This window comes from Eumetopias jubatus, unplaced genomic scaffold (genome assembly GCF_037043125.1).
Source record: "Eumetopias jubatus isolate StellerSeaLion01/CBP00866 unplaced genomic scaffold, mEumJub1_p1.0 scaffold_3, whole genome shotgun sequence".
Classification (NCBI taxonomy): Eukaryota; Metazoa; Chordata; class Mammalia; order Carnivora; family Otariidae; genus Eumetopias; species Eumetopias jubatus.
The window spans coordinates 192907252-192930894 of NW_028274809.1; positions in this window are offsets into that span (position 1 = coordinate 192907252).

Below are 23643 nucleotides of genomic sequence, written 5' to 3' on the forward strand. Positions count from 1 at the left end.
AAAAAAAGTTTGTATTCCTCTGCATCTGGGTCAGATTTAGGGAGACGCATTAGAAGACCATCATGTTGCTCATGCCTATAAATTAAGACACATTTTTCCTATGTACTTTCAAGTATAATCTGATAACCTGATAGGTTCTCGCTCCAATGAAAAGTCTGACTTTAGTTAGCCTGGGAGAAAATGATGCCCTAGAGGTATGTGTGGAGGGCATGGTGGGAAAGAGAGTGTCACCTCTCAGATGGAGGCCGGGTCTGCCTCCATGTCATTTCCTGAGCCATGGGTGTCATTTCAGACTTCAGCCTGGCGTCCTCCCTTCCTTGTGACTCAAAATAAATGAAGATCATCCGATCCTAGCAAAGGCCTTTATTTCATGAAAGAAGGTAACCTCCAAAAAGAATTGGAAGGATGTTTCTTGGACTTTCCAGATGAGCAAGGATGTTTAATTTGCATTGATTATGCCGAGGGCACTTCATGTAGGATGTGATTAGAAGTAGACATTGAATTAGAACAGAAGATTCTACTCTCTATGAAATTGGAGGCTTTTCAAACCACCGAGAACAGCCTGAGAAAATGCTGGAATTGAGCAGAAGGCTGTGGCCAGGAATGGGAGACGAAGTGTTGTCAAAGGAAGCTCATGGGCCTGGCCATCGGAGGAGTCTCAGACAACCCACGAAGGGGAGCACTGGGAAGGCTGGGCATGCGGCTCTTCCGTAGGGGGCTGTCACATGCCGTGTACGGTCAGAAGGAGGAGGCGAGACTCCTGCGCGGACAGTGGCCCTCCCCACATCGTGGCCAGCCCAGCCGAGAACAGGGGCAAGGAACTTGGTGCCGGAAGGAGGACCAGTGGGGAAGCGTAGGGAATATGGTGGGAAAACCCTAGAGGTGTAGGGGAAAGTGACAGTCTGTGGGGGCCTCTCCTTCAAAGAAAGGTGGAGCTATGGAAAACCTCAGGAGATTTGTGTTTACGCTTGAACGTGAGAATGCAGGAAGACAAACCGTGGCCAACACACAGCCATGGAATGAGAAGATGCTCCCATGGCTTGTTCTAATACCAGTGAGCAAATGAAAAATCAGATAAACTGCTTTTTTTCCCTGGGGCACATGGGGAACAGCCCGATTGTGTGTCCAGAGGCCTGGAATGTTAGTTTATTCTGAGTGAGTGTCCATCCACCATGTCCTAGTAAGATTCGGCCCGGCCTCTTCCCTGCTCTCGTGCTGGGGCCAAGGGCCCTGGCTGTTCTTCTGCCTGTGGGGCTGTGGGCCCGGGGAGGGTTGACAAGAGAGGAGGGGTTTACACATGGGCACCCTGCACACCCTCCATAAATAATTGCTGGATGAAGGAATCAACATACACCTGCAGAGATGTGCACACGCATCACAGTCCCAAACGTACTTGGGACCGTCCATCCTGTGCACACTCAGGAAGTGTCTCATTTAAACATGGCATTGATGTCAGCTCAGCTCCTTCCCTCCTGGCCACGCAGGAGAACTGCATTTCTCTGTGAGGTGAGGCTTGGCCAGGTGACAAGGAACGTGGACACGTGTCACTTCTGAGTGGACATGTGGAAGAGTGGTGGCCTCTCTACACTCCATTTCCTCCGTGATTGTGGAAGCATTGGCTGATACGGAGGTGGTGTAAGAGAGAAGCTTCCAGAATACTGAGCCAGCACATGAAGGACAGCCTTGCAGGGCATCCTCGACCCACAGCTTGAGCCGAGAAATGCTGAGAAATGAGGTCAATTATCTTAAACCGTGAGGCTTTGATGCTGGCTGTCGCAGCATCATTACTGAACCAAGCCTGACCGAAGCGAGCATCTGCCTCTCATTATCCTTTGGTCAAGGCATGTCTACTGTGGGTTCCTCCTGAACCACACTGGAACAGGCCTGGAACTGGAGTCAGAGTGGATACAAAGACCTCGTGGAAAGAGGGTTGCTCTCCAAAGAGCAGCTCCCAGCCCCCAGGGGAGATGCAGGCTGAGGCTCGGGGCCTCCCCTAGCACCTTCAGGAAGGAAGTCCGGGTGCAGCCCGTCCACCAGTGCGGGCTCCCCCAGGGGACAGCACTGACTACATGCACGTCCCTGTGGCCCGAGGCCACCCTGAGCGCGGGGAGCCCAACAGACATGCACATTCCTCTCTGGCCTGCCTCACCTCAGCGGCGACTGGGCACCTAGCGACGCCTGCGGCAAGATGGGGCCCTGAAGGGACAGCCACTTGGAGGGAGAGTGGGCCTCACTCTAGGAAAGAAAACCTGAGGCCACCAGCTGCCGGTCGGTCTTCCAGAGACGGGAACGTGAGCAGCCTGCTAGGCGCCAGCTGTTCCCCAAGGAAAGGAAACTTGCTGGTGCACTGACTCAGAGAGATGCTCGGGTCGGGCGGGGGTGGTGGGGGGACAGGGTGCAGGCTGTCCGTGTCCCCACATGCTCCGGCCCGAGGACCGCACGTCCTCTGCTTCTCCAACTTTAAACGTCGGCACGGCTCGGTGTGCCTCCTGGGGGCCTTCCGTGTGGCCCAGGGCTGGTGCTGGGGACACCTGGCCTTGGCTCTACCCCCACCCTGCCCGGCAGAGGGGCGGCACGCAGGACATCCTTCCCGGCATTTCCTCAGCCGTCAATCAGGGGGATCCGTGGGATGATGAATTTCCAAGTTTTCATTGAGCTGGAAGGAGCTAGAGTCTGTGTTCTTAATACTCTGACAGCTCTGAGCAGCGTGGACAGCAGAGAGGGCGTCCATCCGCCTTTACCCTCCACGGGCCCCCAGTGGTCGGACGTCGTGGCGCTGGTGGCCGGTCCCGTCCCCGCCTGCCACCGCTCACGTGGCCGTTGCGGCTACGCGTCTAGCCCCAGGCAGGCTCCAGCCCCGGCCCCGCCGCCCTGCCCATGGCCTTCCCGCCCGCAGAGCTTTGCAGACGCCCAGTGTGCTGGGCCCTGCATCTTGAAGGGCAGGCTCTAGAGGAAGCCGGGGATGGCGGCGCAGGGAAATGGCTGCAAGCAGGTGCTTTCTTCCAGAATAGGCACCGTGTGGGAGCACAGTCGCCCCAGCACAATGTTCGGCCAACCGACCCTCTGTTCTGCACTCTCTCCCTTCCCTCCCCGACGTGGCCCCGGGGGGCTAGCAAGGCCGGGCCGGTGGGAGAGGCGAGTCGGCGGCCAGCCGGCCCCTGTACCCACGCTCCCCACGGCCCTTTGTTCCCTGCGCCGTAAACACTTGCTGGGAAGCCAGGGCTGAGTCCTGAAAGGGTTTTTTATTTTTTTATTTATTTATTTTTTTGTATTCCTCTCATTTCTGTTGAAATGTGACACTCACATTTGAGACGGGAGCAGAGATCAACAAACCGTGTCAGCCCTTGTCAACCCAGGTGTGACAGTACCATCTTCCTAAATTGCCGCTAATCTGCCAGGGATCTCTGGATCTGCAGCCGCCATCGAGCTGTTTGCTCACATTCAGTTAACACTTTACATTTCCCCTTTCGAGGTGTCACTGTTTGCCATTTGGTAAGTGGGGAGAACCGCGAGGCGACTTGAAGCACACGGATCTGGGAAGCCGGAGAAAACTGATTAGCTATTCAGGGGGAATAATCTTATTGAGAGCAGTGAGTGCTGTGTAAAGAATGCTTCTCCCTCCCCGGTAACAATCTTCTAATTATGTTGTCAGGCTTGCTGTTGAGTTCTCCCCCTGTGCCATTAAGAAACCGTTTTCTATGTTAAGAAAGAGATTTCCAGATTGTGATGCTGTTTGCTGATTTTTTTTTTATTGTTTAAAGAATCTGTACGTATTAAACCAAACATTAAAAAATGATTCATGTGCGGCATAATTACTTGGGACGGGGCCTGGCGACACGGGTGGGGGTGCGGGAGGAAGGGGCGCGTGGGGTGCTGCTGGGTGGGGGGCCGGGGCGGGGCGAGGACTAGAACCGCACGTCAGTGTGCGGGCTGATCCCCACAGCGAGGGGGTCAGGAGGGGCCGGCCGCGCAGTGCGGCTGTGGGTTCCCCCGCAGAACAAACATTTCCGGTCGGTAGATGTTCTTCACTGAAGCGGAGAACAAGGGGTCTGTGGGCAAACGTGCCCTGCTGGGCTCCCCCAATCCCTGCTCCAAAGGGAAGAATCCAAGCAGCCAGAAGATGGGCCCTCGCTGAGCTGCACCCTCTGCTCACAGACCCGCTTCTGGGGGAGAGTCGGGGGGCCAGTTGTGGGGCAGACTCTGGGTGCCATTGTCCTTTGCCTGTGGACGGGCAGTATCTTCCTTCATGCCACCTACTCCCTGCTAATTTAGATAACGAATAGTAAGGAGATTTCTTGTAATCTCTGCATGATCCAGGGCATAACAAATGAAATCAAAGGATTTTATTGTCACAAATCCCCCAAAATAAACAAGCCCTGAAACCAGGGCTCCGTGTGACACCCAGCAAATACACCGATTTCTGGGGGAGTCTCCTCACCTGTTGGGCCACACACGTTCAGCACAAGGACTCAGCCTCCATTTCTTTTGCTATGGGAGTATTTCAGGCAGATTCCGTTTGGAATGAATGTGCTTGGGATCTTGGTCACAACACCTTCTGGTGTATTTACGGGGGGCGGGGAGTGGCATCAAGAAGGAGCCTTCTCCTGGTTGTGACTACACGATCGGTAGATAGGGAGACTCCATCAGCCGCGAGCCATCGGTAGGGTGAGTCTGCAGGAAGCACGAAGGATATAAAGCTAGCAGATAAACCTTGCTCCGTGTCTTCCCGATGCTAGAAGCGAAGCTTCCTGGGAGGGTGTCCGTGGGGGCAGAACTGAGCCTGGGCCCGGTCAGCCCTGCCTACCTGGGCCTCCTTGGACAAATGCTTTGCCTCTCTGAGCCTGGGCTTCTGGAACTATAAATAAGAATAAACGCTCATTTCAGAGTTGTTAGAAGGCTCAAAAGAAGTTGCCTGGCATCAGTAGGTGCTCAATAAATTATACACTTGCTGAATGAGTCAGTTAGGGGTCCTCAGTGAAAGGACTGCCTCCATGCTGATTTGCAGTTTGTTTCTTTCTCTCCTTACTGGTTTTGTTTTGGTTTTTTTTTTGAATGAGCAATGCCCGCACGCAGCTCGGAAGATGCCAACGAGTACCCCCTGAGACGTGAGTTCTCGGTCTGTCAGTGTGTGAGGCCCGCCCCTTCCTTGGTTACGTTTGGGGTGGGAGCTGGGAACAGACCTTTAGTGCCTCCCTCATGCCTAGAGAATCCAGTTCTGATTCCTTATCTTGATGTTCAGGGTCGGCCACACGATGGCCGAAACAGAACTTGGCAGCTTGGTCTTAGACTGGCCACCTGTGCCCCAGACTAACTGCATTACTTTGTACTTATGTGTGGCCTGTGCTTTTGCTTAAATTGTCTCCTTTCTCTGTCGACCTCTGGGGATGATTTCCCTTCTGTTCCTTCTATGCCCTGCTCCCCCAACAGTTTCTACCCATCAAAATCGTATTCATCCTTTAGTGCTCTTCTCGAATATCACTTTTTGTTTTTTTCTTTTCTTTTCTTTTCTTTTTTATTATGTTATGTTAATCACCATACATTACATCATTAGTTTTGGATGCAGTGTTCCATGATTCATTGTTTGTGCATAACACGCAGTGCTCCACGCAGAACGTGCCCTCCTTAATGCCCATCACCAGGCTAACCCATCCCCCCACCCCCCTCCCCTCTAGAACCCTCAGTTTGTTTCTCAGAGTCCGTAGTCTCTCATGGTTCGTCTCCCCCTCCGATTTCCCCCCCTTCATTTTATGGGAAATGGCCAAATTGTCCTCTGTAGATTCTGCACCAACTTGCCCTCCCTTGGGCCCCGTCTGAGAGTGACCTCTCCCCACGGCCAGCATCCTTACCAACCTGCTCTTGGCCCGCCCGAGACAGAAACGATGCTCTCTCACGGCCGTTCCCATTTGTGTCTCTCTTGTTATGAGTAAAGCGGGTGGTTTTATGTGTAAGAGGCATTTGTACTTCATTTTCTATGAACTGTCTGCTTCTCTCCCGTGGCCATTTATTCTATTAGATGGCCGGTCTTTTGTTTATTGATTTGGGGAAGTTCTTTATCTACTAGACAAATTAGCACTTTATGATATGAATTCGAATATTTTGATCCAGTTAGTCATTTGTCTTGTCTCTTTGTTCCTAGTCCTTTTTGTAATTCAACATTGTTTTCAAATTTTTTATGTAAGGTAAGGCAAAGAGTTCTTAGGCGTGACACCCAAAGCATGATCTGTAAAAGAAAACATGATAAATTGAGCATAATCAAAATTAAGGACTTCTGCTCTTCAAAGGGTGCAGTCAAGACAATGGTAAGACCAGTCACGGCTGGGAAGAAAATATTTGCAAATCGTATGTCTGATAAAGGACTTGCATCCAGAATATGTAAGGAGCTCTGAGAAATCAATAAAAAGACAAATAACCCAATTTAAAAAGTGGGCGAAGTATCTGAGTAGACATTTCACCAGAGAAGTGTTGTACATGGCGGGCGAGCGCGCAAAGATCTATGGCCACATTCGTCATGGGAGTTGTGAACGGAAAGCACGGGGCCGCCCCTCCATGCCCACCGAGGGGACAGCAGCAGCTCGAGCCCCCGCACGTGTCCCGGGGACACGGAGAAATCAGAATCCCCACAGGTCGCTGTGGAAATGCAAAAGCGTGAGGCCGCGTGGCAAAGTATCACATACACTTGTGGACGTGGGCTTCTGGTCTGCCTCTTAAACCCCAACAGACCGTTCAGGAAAGGGGCAGTCATGTACAGGAGTGATCTTGTATGGATTCTGGGTTTCAGCACATTTTTTTCTCTGAGCGTGAAACAAATCCCATGTTTTTCTCCTGGTGGTGTTTGTAAGGCCAGGCAAAGATTTCAGTTTCATTTTCACATGAGTGTGATCCCACTGGGAGTGTGTCTGGGTGTACAGCGTGCAGTAGAGATCCGGCTTTTTCCCTGATGAAGCAACGTCGTTCACTGTAAAAACTGATCTGTCTACACCCCCCAAAGTGCAGTCTTTATCCTGTCAGCCCTGAGGGTATTCGGCTCTGTTTCCGGACTCCCCCTTTTTGATCTCTCTCTCCTTCTACCAATATCACGTTTAGGTTTCTGCAGCTTTCAAAATATGTTTTAATATTTACTATGAAAAATGTATTGATTCCTTTATTACTTTCAATTTTCAAAACCCCTGACTATTGTCACCAATTTACTTCTCCATATCAGATGGGGAATCAGTAGATCTAGTCCAGAAGCTCCTTCCTGCCTGTGCCGCTCTGAAAGGCGGGACCACGTCGGGGGGCTGAGCCGCACACACCGGCTCCTGGGGGTCAGCTTTGCGCTCCTGAGTTTTCCTCTCATGGGATCTTCTTGTCCTAGAGCCTTTCCCTTTCCCTGTCTCGGTTTATACTCTCTAATAGTATTTTAATTTTCTCCATAGAGCAACAGCTTTCCTTTTCAATTAAATAAATATTTTAAGACTCAAGTTGCCTTGTGGGAATTTAAAGATAAGATGGTTTCACATCGAGCCCTGTTGCTTGCTAACCAGGTCACCGAGCCCGTTAACCTCTCTGAATTCCGGCCACCCTGTCATCCCCTGAGCTCAGGCCACTCTCGCCAAGACAAGCCTGGCAGGAGGCCTGGGCTGTGGGGACAGTGACCAGCAGGTGCGCACAGACCTGCAGTGTCCCAGGAAGCCTGACCACACCTCCCTGCCCAGGCACCGGGACACCGAGGGCCTCTAAGGAGCAGGCCGGCCTCCTCCGCCACCGGCCGCACCTGCCATGCTCCCTCCCCAGACTGGAGCTTTTTTCTGATTCTTGACTCCTTGGGCCACTGTCCAGTTACCCTCCCTGCTTGAAACCCTCCAACGAGGGCTGGTAGGGCCATTTTAACTCATGCTGAACTAAAAGGACCGACCCCAGGGCTTCTGCTGGGCCCCCAACGCCCAGCTTATTTGTGGAAGTAGTTGCAGCCGAGGGTCATGAGAGCTTGGGTCAGGCACCCTGCACCTCTGCGCAGCAGGCAGGACGCCCCTGAGGGGAAGGGCATTGCCTAGAGGCCACACTGCTGGGGGGGGGGTCGCAGTGGGATTCCAGCCCATGCATCTTCACTGCAGGGTCTACACCTCAAAGCGCTGCTCATCCATGATCAGGCATTTAAAGCAGGGTCATGCGAGGCTCCTGCCTGAGGGAGCAGGGAGGCGGGAGGGTCTTGAGCTCAGAGGCAGGATTCGGGAAAAGTCCACCCTGGCTGGGGATCCCCCCTGTGCTTCCGAGTCCACTGACTTTTTGGACGCTCCTGGAGGAGGCTCTCAGGAGCCTGGACAGCAGTGCAATGCAGGGAAGTGAGTCAGCCTTTGCCCCAAAGTGGGGCTTGGTGGAGAAGACAGGAACAGGGTGAACCCAGGAACTAGAGGTGGAGGGAGATGTGGGGGGCGCACGAGGAGGGGGGGCCGCATGGGCAGAAGGCCCGAGGGGCACACTCGGCTCTGTTCCATTTGCACTTCCCAGAGGCAGCCCTCCCCACCGTGGAGCGCTACAGAGGAGGGGCGGCACAGAGAAAGGCCTGGAGGGGGACAGAACCAGATGTTTCTAGGTCTTGGAACTGCCTACACTTCGCGGGCAATTCACCGCAGCTCTGCTCTGATTAATAAGGCGTTACACATCATTTCTATTTAGTGGCCACTGTGCTAAGGTCGCCCCCATATGCTCAGCTCACCCCAGTCGCAGAGAGTCCTGCAGAGAGAGGAGGAGACGAGAAGGAAAAGGGCAGGGTGTGCGTGCCCCCCCCCATCATCACGAGCTTGCCGATTACCCTCCCAGACCGCACAAACTTAGCATCGTGGCCTTAACGCGCGGTTATTTCTGTAGCTGGCACGGGTTCTGCGGGCTTGGCTCACGGATGCTCTTAAAGCTACAGGCTGGTTGGTGATGTGGGCCTTCCTAGATGGCCCGGCCATCTCCCCTCTTCCTCCCTCTGCCTCCCAGCCCAGGAGCACTGGTGAGCCGTGACTGCCAGGCCTTACCTGCAGGAATAAATTGTATGGGACCATGTGCGTGAGGCCCTTGTCCCTGGGAGCTGCTCGGTCATGCTTCTGCATTCTCTTCCATGCACCAGAACCACAGAGACCGAGTTTTAAGACAGAAAGACCTAGAGAAATCATTTGTCCTGGCTTGCATCTCCCAGGCAGGGGTTCAGCAGAGCCTGAGGTCCATGACGATGCTGTTACTCCGTCTGCCTCATGAGGTCTGGGTCAGCAGTCGTTCACTGCGCGAGCTAGACTGAGGAGAAGTCGTGGGCCACCATGACTACAGGCACACCCTGCTCCGCTTCTGTGAGCGGTTCTTTTGTAGAAAAGCTTGAGCGCGCCTGCCCTGCATCCCACTCAGTGTTCCGAAAGGTTCCCACCAGCTGGAGCAGGAGGGGAAAGTTCATAAACCAGAACCTTCCAGGCAAGGCCGATGCAAGTTCACAGTTTTCTGTCTGCGGAGCATGGGGAGTAAATGCCTGAGTCTTAGGGTGGGAGTCGATTCCTGCGACAATTTGTGGTGGGGGCACGGCTAAACCCACAATTGAAAATGGAAGGACGCCTGAGGTTGTCCAGTCCCTGCCACAGACAGACATCCATAGAGCAAGATGGTTTACAAGCTCGTTGGACTGAGAGCTCTTGTCCTGGCCCCGTCGCTTTCCAGCCGGGCCACACAGAGCAAAGGAGAGTGTGTGCGTCATGAGGCAGGCAAGGCCCCAGCTGGTGCGGAGTTGGGGCCCCGGGGGGACGTGTGGGCCACTGTCTGTGTCTAAGAGAACCGGGGTTGGAGCATGGCAGAGAGAAAGAGCTAGAAACCGAGGCACTCCAAGCATAGACCAGGAAGGTAAAGGTGTTCGCCCTGCTGACGTCCTTGTTTTCAGAAGTGGCTGGTGAGGCTGCCGCGGTGTGCGGTGCGCTGTTCACTTTCCTTCGGCCCCTCTCCACTCTCGTTTCTCGTAGCAGCGCCGAAAGTGCCTTCCAGATCTCTCAGCGGAGCCATCCACGCTGGGCCCCCTTGTGAAGGTGGGGGGTGAGCTCTGCTCCCCCAGCCCAGCACCGCGTCCCTCCCCGGCCCATCTCTGTCTCTCTGACACACGCGCACACACACACACACATGCGCACACACGCACAGGGACAGTGGACAGCTGTACCGTCCAGCGAGGCTCTGCAGGAGGCCATGTGGAGCCTTCTCAGTGTTTTTGCAACGGGCCGCCAGTGGAGGCAGGCTTTCCGGGGAGGCGCCTGAGCTCTGTAGCTGTTTGGGGTGGGACCCTGAGGGGCCTGGAGGAGCCGTGTCTGATGGAAAGCACAGGGCTGGTCGGGCTGGGGGGCTAGATCTGGGTCTGGGCCCGTCCGGGGTCAAAACCCACCAGGAAGAGGGAACCCGGTGCCGTGGACGGGCCGGGTCGGGGTGCGCACCATCCCTGGTGGTGAGCCTCTGCCCGCTCGGCTGTGGCATGTGGAGCTGTCGGAGAGCACGGTCTCTCAGTCCCTGCATCTGGGGATGGATGGGGACCGGGGGACCAGCGTGGCCGTGGGAAAGGCCATGGCGTCAGGTGGGGCCCACCGTGGGATGTGGCAGGTAATTTGGCTGGAACCACCGACCACTGAGGGCCAAGGGCTGTTCCGGGTATGGACCCACCACTGACTCTGCACACAGACCCCGTAGCCTCTCTCAGCCCTTCCCATGCGCCGTACTCACCCACGGACAGGAGGAGAAATGGGTAACGATGCAGGAGGGGGCTGTCCTGCTCCCATCCCGTGTTTCAGAACCTACGCAGGGTGCCTTTCGAGGAGCTGTCCTGGGGAGCTTGCTGGTGTGCATGGGGGGGGCTCGGGGGACGCAGCCCCTGCCAGTGGCTCTCTCCAGAGATCCCTGCTACTGTGCAGCCCTCCCAGTGCTGGGACCACGCAGCCCCACACCCCCTCCGGGTGGGCAGGGAGCTCTGCTGGGGCCCATGGAGTTGAGGAGAATCACTGGTTGGCACGGGGTGCTTGCTGGAGACTTTCTGGTGAAAATGAGGGATGGGAGGAGGGCAGGGGAGGGGGGAGGGGAAGGGCCGCGTGGGAATGGGGAGAGGAAAGGATGGGGGAGGGGCGGGGAGGAGGGGCAGGGGTGGGGAGGGGAGGGCAGGGGGAGGGGGAAGGAAAGGATGGGGAAGGGGAGACAGGGGAGGGGAGGGGGCCGGGGGGCAGGAGAAAACACAAGGAGGCGGCAAGGCCACACCTCACAGAGGTAGCGGGTGGAGAGCGGCTGCGGAACCCATCTGTCCGTCAATCCGTTTCGGGACTTACGTTCGTCGACAACGTCACAGGCCTCCAGTGTGCAATTACAGCCAGAAGTGCCTTCTCACTAAGGTACATAATGATTCATGCTGAGAATGTAATTAAAATATTGTGGTAGTTTAAAAATAATGCTCTATTAGGATAATACCCCAAAATGGCTAATCCAGAACGAGTGCTTCCTGCCCTGATTGCACCGCGGCTGGTACATCAGATGCTGTCAGCTGAACGTGGCGGCCTGTCTAACCGCGCGTGTGGCGTGCACTGGATCCTGGGCCATGACATCGGAGAATCCCCGTGTGCTGCCCCAGTGTCCGCGGCAACGTCCCCAGTCCACTCCGGGTTTTGAGGTTCCGGCGTCAGGACTTGGCAAGACTGCTCTAAATATCATCCCAGTCCGTCTGCGTGAGGACATCTGGACACCCGCTTGGCGACCTTTGCCTCTGTCCTTCTGCGAGTTGCAGAGATGAGCAGTCTGAGACCTGGAGGATGTGCAGAGCCCCAGGCCACTGGGTGGGGAGGGGCCTCGGGGACCCCCAGAGCGGCGCGGGCACCCCTTGGCTGGCCGGGAGAGACTGGAGGAAGTGGGGTGCCGGCACGCAGGCCGTGTGGCACTTCCTCCTCCGGCATCTGGAGACCACGCTGCACAGCCGGCCTGGATGGGAGGCCCTGATGGGGGCCCCTGCTCACCGGGAGCTCATGCCCCCTGATCCCAGGCTGTGTCGGCCTCAGGCCGTGCCCCACTCGGGGTTTGGACTCCGCGGGCCTCCAGCCCTCACCAGCTCCCGGGCGGGCTGGGGTCCCTGCTACTGCACCATCCCCAACAAGCATCTGGGCTTTGTGCAAACCTATCTCGGAGTTGTTACTCTTAACCCTTCATGCTAATAAAAACTAAAGTCAAATTAAAAAACAAAAACAAGTAGGAAAAAGGAGATAAAGAGTGGGCTGGGGCTCACCCATGATGTGGCCCGTGGGCCGTGTCCCTGCCCAGTGCTGTGAGTGTGCGCGCAGGTGTGCACGTGGGCCAGACTTCCTCCGTGGCCAGAACTATAATTGTGGGCAGGCCCCAGGGCCCCCCAGCAGAGTGCCACAGCCCGGGCAGCTTGAGGAACAGAACATATGGCCGCGAAGTCTCACAGCTGGGAGGTTGGGAGCCTGAAATGAAGGTGTTGGCATCAAAACCTCCATGAGATACCACCTCACACCCGTCAGAATGGCTAAAATTAACAAGTCAGGGAACGACAGATGTTGGCGGGGATGCGGAGAAAGGGGAACCCTCCTACACTGTTGGTGGGAATGCAAGCTGGTGCAGCCACTCTGGAAAACAGTATGGAGGTTCCTCAAACAGTTAAAATAGAGCTACCCTATGACCCAGCAATTGCACTACTGGGTATTTACCCCAAAGATACAAATGTAGGGATCCGCAGGGGTACGTGCACCCCAATGTTTATAGCAGCAATGTCCGCAATAGCCAAACTGTGGAGAGAGCCAAGATGTCCATCGACAGATGAATGGATAAAGAAGTTGTGGTATATATACACAATGGAATATTATGCAGCCATCAAAAAATGAAATCTTGCCATTTGCAAAGATGTGGATGGAACTAGAGGGTATTAGGCTAAGTGAAATAAGTCAATCAGATAAAAACAGTTATCATATGATCTCACATATATGTGGAATTTAAGAAATAAAACAGAGGGTCATAGGGGAAGAGAGGAAAAATCAAATAAGATGAAATCAGAGAGGGAGACAAACCATAAGAGACTCTTAGCTCTAGGAAACACACTGAAGGTTGCTGGGGGGGAGGTTGATGGGGGGAGGGGGTAACTGGGGAATGGGCTTTAAGGAGGGCCCATGATGCAATGAGCACTGGGTGTTCTATGTAAGTGATGAGTCACTGAACTCTACTCCTGAAATCAATATTGCACCGTTTGATAACTAACTAGAACTAAAAAAAAAAAAAAAGGTTTTGGCTGGGCTGGCTCTTTCTGAGGCCATGAAGGCGTCCAGGCTCCCCCAGCTTCCAGACGTTGGGGCAATCCTTGGTGCTCCTTGGCCTGTAGACGCAGTTCCCCAGTCTCTCTGCCTCCATTGTCACATGGCGTCTCCCCTCTGTGGATGTCTGTCTCTGCATCTCTTCCCCTCTCCTGGGGGCCCCAGTCATTGGACTACCCCACCCTAATGATCTCATCTTTAACGACTTGTGCAGGACTGACTCTATCTCCCAATAAGGTCACCTTCTGAGGTACTGAGGGTTAGGACTGCAATATGATCTTTTGGGAGACATGACCCGCTTGTGGGACATGTGGGGCTTGGTGTGTTCTAGAAGCCCAGGAGCCAGACTCTCAGAGTCAGAATCCCCCGTCCTGGGGTACAGCCACTGCCTGGCCCCCCTAAGCAGGAGCACAGGGTGAGGGGGTACAGGAAGAAGGCCCCTCCTTTTCCCTCCTCCTGCCCCTAGACAGTCCCCAGGGCTTCCCACAGGCCAAGCCTCCCGAAAGCCAGGGCACAAGAGAGCTGGGGAAATGCAGTTCCTTGAGCTCCAGCGGAGCCATGACAGGGAGTGGGCCTGGGGCGGAAGCACAGGGAGGTCAGCCCACCGTGCATCCTGGCCTCATCAGCTTCTGCGCTTTCCCAGGTCGAGCCTCATAGGGTCGGTCAGGTCACGCGGTGCATCAACCCCTGATTGCGCTCCTCCTGAGAGGCAACCCCCGAGGGCCAGCTCTGGAAGGGAAGCCAACCTCGGAGTGGGCTAGAATCGCCTTCCTCAGCTAACAGGCGTCCGGCCGGTCTCGCCGCGAGCTGCCCTGCCTCCCGCCCAGCTTCTCACTTGTGGAAGACGGAAGGAAGCTTTAACCTCATTCGGGGTCTGCACCTGCCAGTGGAGATGTGGTGAAGTTCTGTTCAGAGAAGTTGACTGATGTTCCCGAATCATTCATTCACATGCCTGCGAGCACTCTCGTTCCTAGCTGTCATTCGTGAGGACACTGTCCTCGTGGAATTACGAGGCCCCAGTCACCGAGTCTTGGACCATGTGTGGCATTGCTGGCCTGATGGTGAAGACATCACCGCATTTGCAGAGAATATGCCCAGCGCTTCCGTCCCAGACAGAGACAAGGAGCTCTGAAGTACGGTGCTCGGTGCTGCGTGCGAGGGCACTGAGCCTGCTCCAAGAGCTTGGATGGCAGTGGCAGGGGGCACGGAAGCGGAGGCCAAGGGGGACAGGGCCCTAGTTTGCTGGACAACTGGGGAACGGGAGGGGGAGTCCAGGTGAAAAGTGATCTTCATGATGGTTTCATGGCTCCCACACGTGGTGTCCAGAGGCTGGCCTCGAGGCCCAGGGGCGATGTCTGAGCTGTGAGCATGGATGGGTCTCCCACCTCCTCCACACCCACACCAGCTCAGCGGGTACCTGCCGCTGTGTTTCTTCTTTCTGGGTGTTGGGACTAGTCCCCGAAGGCTCCCTCAAAAATGCCACCGGCCCACCCTGAAGCTCCGACTCTCCTGGCCGGGCTGCTCATTCCCATCACGAGCCCCCTCCTTAGCACCGCCAGGCTGTCGCGGATGCCCACTTATCAGCTGTGTGGCCGCTTGCACTCACGGCCCGGCAAAGCCCGCCGGAACGGAGGGCAGGGGCACGCTTGTATCTTGGCTGTCCAGATAGAAGGTTGACTTTTTATTTTATTTTTGTCTGCTTTGTTTGGGGAGCAGGATTTCTGGTCTTGGCTTTGGTTTGTTTTGAAGATGAATGTGGAAAGAAGGAGCAGACAGAGGTCGGGAAAGACGGAGGCGAGTCAGCCGTCCCACCAGGCAAATGTTGGGAAACTTATAAATATTGCACCTCGTTCTCTGGGAAGCCGCTCTCGGAAAGCGCGAAGTGAACGCACGTGCAGTCTGCTTGCAGCAGGAAACCTGTCCGTGCCTCCAGAGACATCCAGTTCTAAAGGGGGCTCTTGGGAACGGGGCAGAGACAGGCTTTTTATACACTTAACGCCCATGCGGCATTCAAGAGAGTTCTCATGGGATGAAAGAGCCTCGGCCCACCATCCTTTACCGTGAAAGAAACAGGCATTTCTGCACCGAAGCCAAATACGCCTGACCATAAGCCAGGCCCTTTCTGCTGTGAGAGGGAAACGTCCTTTGACCCCAGGGGTGCAGCCCTGGGCGCCGCTGTGCTGTTTTGTGCGTGGAGGGGAGGCACGGTGTTCGAGCCCAAGGCCCTCTGCAGGCACAGTGTCCAGGATGGGCCCACAGCCCCCCGGGGAGCAGGTGGCCGGGCTCCAAGCCGGTGCACCCCGGGCAGGAGCAGCCTATGAGTGCTCCTCACCTGCAGGGCCTTCCTCCCCAGCCAGAGGGACAGACCTTACCCAGGGCAGAGGGTGGCAGACGGGAGGCCTTCCATCTGCTCGGCATTCATGATGGTAATGGCCACAGCCACGGTGGCCACCGTCACCACCACTGTGGTCACCATCACCACCATCACCATCACTGTCACCACCACCGTGGTCACCGTCACCACCACCATCATCACATTCACCACCACCACCACCATCACTGTTACCACCACCGTCACCACCATCACCACCGTCACCACCACCGTGGTCACTGTCACCACCACCACCATCACCACTGTCACCAACACTGTCACGACCACTGTCACCACCATCACCACCGTTGTCGTCACCAGCACCATGGTCAGCATCACCACCACCATCACCATCACCATCATCACCACCATCATCACCACCACCATCACTGTCATGACCACAGTCACCACCATCACCACCGTCATCACCATCACCATCGTCACCACGACCATGGTCACTGTCACCACCACCGTCACCACCACCATTGTCACATCACCATTGTCACTGTCACCATCACCACCACCATCATCACCACCACCATCACTGTCACCATCACTGTCACGACCACCGTCACCACCACCGTGGTCACCGTCCTCACCATCACCACCATCACCACCTCCATGATTACCGTCACCAACACCGTCACCACTACCATCATCACCATCACCATTGTCACCATCACCGTCACCACCACTGTGGTCACCGTCACCACCATCACCATCTACTGAGGGACTCCTGTGCTAAGCATGCCATCTCTGTTGTGACCGCCGGTTTTCAGCCACACCGGGAAGCAGGTACTGTTTATCCTTGTTTTATTAGAGGAAATAGCATCTCAGAACCTGTAAGTAACTTGCTAGGACCACATAGGTGTCTAGAGCCGATTGCAGACTGGGGTCAGCCCGGTGACAGGGAAGGGGTGGGCCTGGGTGTCCTCTCTGGGAAGACGACCCTGAGGACGGGCACCTAGGAGTCCAGCAGGCTCCGCTCCCCACTGCCTCTCTCTCTCCCTCTGCCCTCTTGCGTGCACCCCATTCTCCTCTCTTCCCATTGGTCTCACGAGGCCCTTTGTTGGTGAGTGACAGCATGAAGGAGGGTGCACGATTTAGTGTTTATGTAGCTTCTCCCATCCAGTTTGATGCTGTGTGTTCTTACTCAAAAAGCAGGTGGATTAGAAGGTTTAGGAAAACTCATCTTTAAAATATAACTCTTTTGTTCTTTCTGTGTGGACCATGGAGCCATCTAGAACAAAGATCAGCTGGGCTCCCATAGACAGCATGCTATTCTGACCTGAGGGCGTGAGTCAACAAGATAGTTCCACTGGCTAATTGTTCATCTCTAAAGGCAGAACTGCAGCTGGGAAAACATGGCAGCTGCCTCCTTTACGTCCGCTCACCTGCCAGTGTGCTGTCCATAACAGTCCATGTTTATTGTTACCGGCCACATGCCAGGAACCGTGCTCGCTGTCCAGTTATACAGCCTGTAATTCTACCAGGTACATCTGCTCTCAGGCCCATTTCACAGATTAGGAGGTGGGGGAGCTTGGCCCCGTTCCCACAGCAGCTGGGCCCCGCGTCCAGGCGCTGTGGCCATACCCTGTGACGTGCTGTCCAGGGATGCGGAGACAGGGCAGCGGGCAGACCCCAGCCGCAGCTTTGCCAGAAATACCGGTGAAAAAGTGAGAGCCGAATCAGCCAGCTTTATCAGCAACGTTGCCGCACACACGAAGAAATTCCTGGTTAAGTAACTTTACCCACCGACTTAAATGAATTGGCAGCTGCTTTGACATCACATAAACATAAAGGAGGCCGTTTTGGTGATTCTGCAAGAAATTTCCTAATGATGAGACAAACTGCAGACTCTCCTTCCCCGTCGAAGGTCGATGCTACCCTGCCATCTGCTTATCTCTCGTGAGGAAGTCTGGCGTTTGCAGCCTGGGAGGCAGGGAGGGCTCGAGTCCCGCTGCCAGCCCTGCCCGCCCAGGTGCTGTCCACGCTCCTCGAGAAGGGCGCCTTGTGGCAGGTCGTCTGTCCTCTCCCACACGATGCCGCCGTGCGCTGTGCGCTGCACGCGGTGCCACGCCTCTCCCTCGGCCTCAGCTCCCCTGCGCGCTGCTCCGCTGCCTGACTTCCCTTGTGAGGTTATCTTAGGTGTCTCTCAGGCACAGGATATACCCCAGGCGCCGTTTGTCCGTCCACGGATGCTCTCTGCCTTTTAATGGAGTTCGACCCATTGTGTCTGATGTAATGGCTGATCATTTGGTTTTATTCTCCCATTCTGAGGTTTACTAGTCACGTATTCTGTTATTCGGTGTTTCCTGGTTCTCGCTGCAGATCTGACCGCGCCTCGTTCATCTCTTCCCTCCAGAGGCTCTGTCTCGCCTTCCTTCATTCCAGGACCCATAGTGACGGTGTCCTCCCTCCCTGGCATCTCACTCAGTCCTATGGTTCTGTCCATCCTGTGAAGCCCCTCCCGAGAAGCCTCCCGCACCTTGCGCCCCCCAGCGGGACGGGCACAGGGCCAACTGCCATATGCTATAGCTCTCAGACTTTGTAGACGTAACACTTTTCCTCCTGGACCCTCATGAAGCTTTGCCTGTGGTACGTCTCTCCATTTTCGAAGTGCTCATTGAGCACTTGCGTTTCTCATTGCCAGCTAAGTTATTGGTGTCATTATATTTATGTCTGTGTGTTTACCTGTGGTTTGCTGGTCTCTCCTGGTTCCCCACGGCCACTGCTTCCCTAGGAAGGCTCTGGGGACGTGAATACTTGACATCATCCTGCCTTCCCCGCGACACCTGCTGTGTGCTTCCTCCCAGAGTCTGTGAGTCCGCCCTGTCCCCTTCGGGCTTTCGGGGTTGCCGATGGAAGCCGATGCCCGCCTGACTCTTCCATCTCTGTCATTTATTCGCTCCTTGCTCCTGAGGCTGGAAGGAATTGTCTCTCTCCTCTGGTCACACAGGGGTCTCCCCGACTATGCCTGGTCACGGGTCCTCCCGTGTCTGGGCACCCTAGAGCTGCAGGTCTGATGTCCCTCTTCAGCTCATCAGCCAGAGGGTCTTTGGATCCCCCCTCTGGTCCTTTCTCCACATGTCCTTCCCTGTGCTCGGAATCCCCTCGTCTTCTGCGGCTGGTAGGGTGCGCTTCTGGTTTTCAGAGGGACCATTCTCTCCTCCAGTTGCCTGATGGCTTGTTCAGTGGGCTGTGGGCATTTGCAGTAAGAAACAAGTACTGTGTTGAGCTTGACTCTGATGGCATTTCCTCAGAGGCACCTTCCAGGGGCTTCCACCTGCCACCTGGCCGGAGACCCCTCGGGGCGTTACTTCCCTGCTGCTCAGGGGGCGTGGGTCTTCGCCCAGGGGTCTCCACGCCCTCAAGGCTCCGGGACTCCTGTCCGGCCCAGAGGTCTTGGCGAGGAAGTCCCATGTGGGCTCCCCAGCAAGGCCAAGACCCGTCTCGCCTGTCTTCTGGATCCCCGTCCCCGCGCAGGGTGTTGCTGAGCTCCGGACGCTGGGGCGTTTGCAGGAGACTCTCACAGGCAGTCGCACTCGGAATCCCCCCTGAGCGTCTTCATCCTCTGCTGAGTGAGGAGACACAGTGTGGGCAGGTCCACGCTCGAGGGTTAACGACACTGCGAGCAGCTGACGCCGCTGTTAGCAAGCAGAATGGACAGAGCGCGGGGCGCGTCCCGCTATTGTAGTGCCCTTCCTGCCACTCGGGCTGTTGTGGCACTAAGTAGCCCTGGGTTTTAGCTACTTTCTCCCTTAATCCTTATAATAAATACTTGGTGAACTTAGTGTTTTTGTTTTCTCTTTTCAGATGAGACAATGCAGGGGTCAGGAAGTGGCACTGCCCCGCGACACTGAGGAGGTAAGCGGCATAGTTGGTGTTGAACCCAGACCCGTCCTGCTCCAGAGCCGGATGCTTTCACGGCAGCTGTGCTACTTTGCGGTTTCTTAGTCTGCACGTTTGCCAGCTGTCTGTCTGCCCCGGCTGTGAGCCCACGGGGGGACGCCTTGCGTCTTCCCCTCTCGGCAGTGGCCCTAACCCCCACTGGCCACAGGGACGGCCCAGAGGGCGCTCTCAGGAGGTGCCCACAGCAGGTGCCCACCAGAGAGCAGAAGACCCTCTCTTCAATCTGTCAGTGACAAGAGGCGCTCCTTCCTGACGTCTGCTCAGTTGCTGGCTTTGCCCATGAGTCCAGGACAAGCTGAAAGCAGGATGGGGACTTGGGAATTAGCCCAGCCCTGCAGATGGTTCTGGATTGGCCAGAGGAAATAGGGAGCTGAGCCCAGAGAGGTTGGGGCTTAGAGAGCGGGCCTGGTGGCCAAGGCGAGTCCCCAAATGAGTGGCTCTGGCAGGGGCCCGAGCAGAGCCCCAGAGCAGAAGAGAAAGGGACCGCGGGGCTGATGTGGCGGAAGGAGGCAGCAGGTGGCCCAGCAGAGCAAGGGGACAAGCAGGAGGTCAGGGCCCAGGAGGGGGGGTGAGTCCAGGGCAGAGGGGTCTCCGCCCCACGGAGGGAGCCGCAGGCCCTGGGGGGTTCTTTGTGAAGAGAAAGGGCTGGGTGGAGCAGGGCTTCCCCGGAGCAGGGGTTCCGGCCACCCCCACCCCCAACACTGCTCTGCACTGACACCCTGCTCCTGCTTTATCAGCCGAGCTCTGGGGCTTCCTGCAGACCAGCTGGGACTGGGACCTCGGGGAGGGGGCCTGCCTGCCCCCAGCTCTCCGGGGCAGGGCTGCTGTGAAGCCCATTAGCACATGAATGCGTGCTGGAGCGCTGAAGGGCCAGGATGAAAAATGGCTATTTTTTCAATTCTGCTTTTCCTCCCTAAGGGAGAAAATTTTAGAAAGATTAATGATTGTGATGACAAATATATTTTAAAATTAGGGGTGGCATGTCTTTCCTCATCAATTTCCATTCTTTGGGTCATTAAACCTTGAAGTTTTAAATGGAAAGACGCTCACTGCGTTAAAGCAGGGTGTCAGAGGCTCAGGGCGCATCAAGGAAGTGCCTCCGGTCCTTCCTACCTTTTGTGACGGTGACAACTATATTTTGTTAAATCTGTGCACATCAGCTTACAAATTTTTTTTTTTTTCAAAAAAGCATCATGTTGCTTTGCTGGGACCACCTGTCAATGCACACACATTCCGTCCTGGGCTCCAGCTGGGGCTTGTTTTCCACGTCTCTAACCCCACGGCCCTCGCACACTCCACACATCCCAGGACACTCTGCTCCAACCTCTGCACATGCGCGGCCCCAAGGAGCCGGAACTCTCCACTATGCGAGCAGCCGGTGCTAACATGTCTGGATAACGAGGAAATCTGACAGCCACACAGCTCAGCACGCCGTTCCCCGGGGAAGCCCCATCCCCATGCCCCGAGCTAGCACCTGGCCATCAGTAGGCGACCCCCTTGATGGGACCCCAAGAAGCCACAGCTGCATCGATCAGCCCTCGTGCCCTTCCAGTTATACCTGGCCTGTGGAGCACGCAGCTCCACCCTGCAGAGCAGGTGCAGGTACAAGCTGACCTGCTTGGATGATGGATGCCCACCCCTCGGCCTTTCCCCACCCTGCTCACCCAGCCGCGGTGCAGCCAGCTTCCTGAGGGGTCTCTGTCATCCTCTGCTCTTGGTTCCCACGTCTGCAGCCCTTTGCTTGATTTTGAAGCCAGTTCCTGGAGTGGCTCTTGGTACCTGAACCCTCGTCACCTCTGCTCCAGGGGTCGGGCTGTGACCCAACACCCTGGGTGTTCCTTCTGGGCCCAAACCCCCGTCTGCGTCACACCGGCCCTGTCGGCCATCTGCCACCCGGCGTGCGCTTGCTGCTCAGCGTCTGTAACCGTCCCTGGGGCCGTGGCTCTATCTCCTGGCTTCTTCTCCTTCTTCTTGGCTCTGAGCTGATCCCACGTGACTGGGCAGGGGTGGCAGAGCCAGGAGCCCCTGCCGGGGCCAATGCTGATACATTCTGACTTTGGTTAGGAAAGGAGTTGAGACGGCGGGGTCTCCTGGAGCAGGGTGTCCCTGCTCCCCGTGCCCCTCCTTCGCCACCCCGTATCCCCCATCAAGCTCCCGCCAGCTGTGGGCTCTCGAAGATGGGACTCCCACGTCTCAGCTCCAGATTCCCACGGCCCTGCCCAGGACCTGCGACATGGCAGGTGCTAAAAAAAAAAATCTCTGTTGAATGAAGGAATTCAAAAAAAGCCAACAGAAGTGAAGACTTCCATGGCTTATGGGTGCCCTTTGCTGGGTCCCTTCAGGGAGACTCGCAGCGGGAACTGGGGAGCAATGCTCGGGCAGGCAGAGACACACCTGCTAACAAGATGCTCACAGGTGTGTCCAGGAGCGTCTCGGTGGGTCACCAGGGCTGAGAGAGCGCACGGCTCCCTGCAGACCCCCCGAGGACCCAGATCACCTTCCTCCCGCAGGACCCTTGTCTTCCTGGATGGCGCTGATTTGCCTTTTCACTGTCCTGGTGTTTCGCGCACCCATCCCTAACTCATCCCTCTGCTCTGCAGAAATCACAAGTGTCCTCTAAGGGCCCAGCAGCTGACCCCCACCCCGCGCCTGTGCCTCTCTCCTCTGGGGCCCCAGTTTCCTGAATCCAGTGTCTTTGTCTCTCTTGGCTTTTCCTTCATTTTGGTGGGGGGTGTCTCCCAGCAGCTCTTAAAAACAGTGGGTGGGAGATACATTTATTGAGCAATTATGTGTCTGAAAATGTAGTCTGGCTTGAGAGTTTGAGCTAAAATTCTAGGGAGGGAATTATTTTTCCCATAGAATGTTGTCTCCTACTTTCCAATGTTCCTGTTGAGAAGCACGGTGATCGTGATCCCTTTACTTATTTGTTTAGAGTCTTTTCTCTTGGGTGCACCAATTTCCCCAGAGAGGAGCACTCCGACTTGCCTGAGGTCAGAATTGCTCCCTGCCAGAGATCCAAAAGACCACCAGGGAAAGGGGCTAGGGGCTGCGATGGCCACACAGACCTTCCCTGAGTCCTCCTGGCCCCAGGTCCACCAGTAAGCCTGGACCCGGCGAGTCCCACCTTCTCCTAGAGTGGGGGTGGCCGTCTACCCCAGAGCTGGGGGACCACCACCTCCCGTGTCCCGTCCCCCCCACTGCACGCCGGACCCCGGGTCCCCCTCTGCAGCCCCGCGCCCAGCCACCTCCCTGGCGGAATCGGTCACTCTCATCCACCGGCTCTCTGGCTTCCAAACTTCTGTCCCTGTCGTCTTTTCCTCATTTTTTCTGCCCTTGTGGGTTTGTGTCCTTTAAAATAATGTACTTGACTGTCATTCCAAAGAGGCTTAAGAAGAGCATAGCAGGTCAATATGTGAGTTCAAGCCGTCTGTGTAATTAAGGACTTCTCAGGTGGCACAGGACTTGGGTAACACAGAAGGGCTATTCCACAAGCCCATCCGTGGCATAAAGAAGGAAAGAGAGGAAGGAAGCTCATGAGCTGGAACGGGTGCGTCCCTCAGACAAGCGCTGGCCGGAGGCCCTACACCAGTCCACCCTGAGTCCAGGTCCCGGCTCGAGAACGGTGTCTTCCACTCTCACGGACTGGTGATCTGGGTCCTCGGGGGGTCTGCAGGGAGCCGTGCGCTCTCTCAGCCCTGGTGACCCACCGAGACGCTCCTGGACACACCTGTGAGCATCTTGTTAGCAGGTGTGTCTCTGCCTGCCCGAGCATTGCTCCCCAGTTCCCGCTGCGAGTCTCCCTGAAGGGACCCAGCAAAGGGCACCCATAAGCCATGGAAGTCTTCACTTCCGTTGGCTTTTTTTTTTTTTTTTTTTATTCCTTTGGCTGCAGACAAAGATACGTTGTCATAAAATGTCCTTTCCCTACTGGGACCTGGACCGGCGAAGTGTGACTCACAGCCCCGGGTGCAGGGGAGAGGGGCGCTACGGAGGGCGGGTCTGAAAGCCCAGCCTCCACTCTCCATAACGGGAAGGCAGTAGATGAAGCCGGAACGCAAACCTCAGGATAGAAGTATG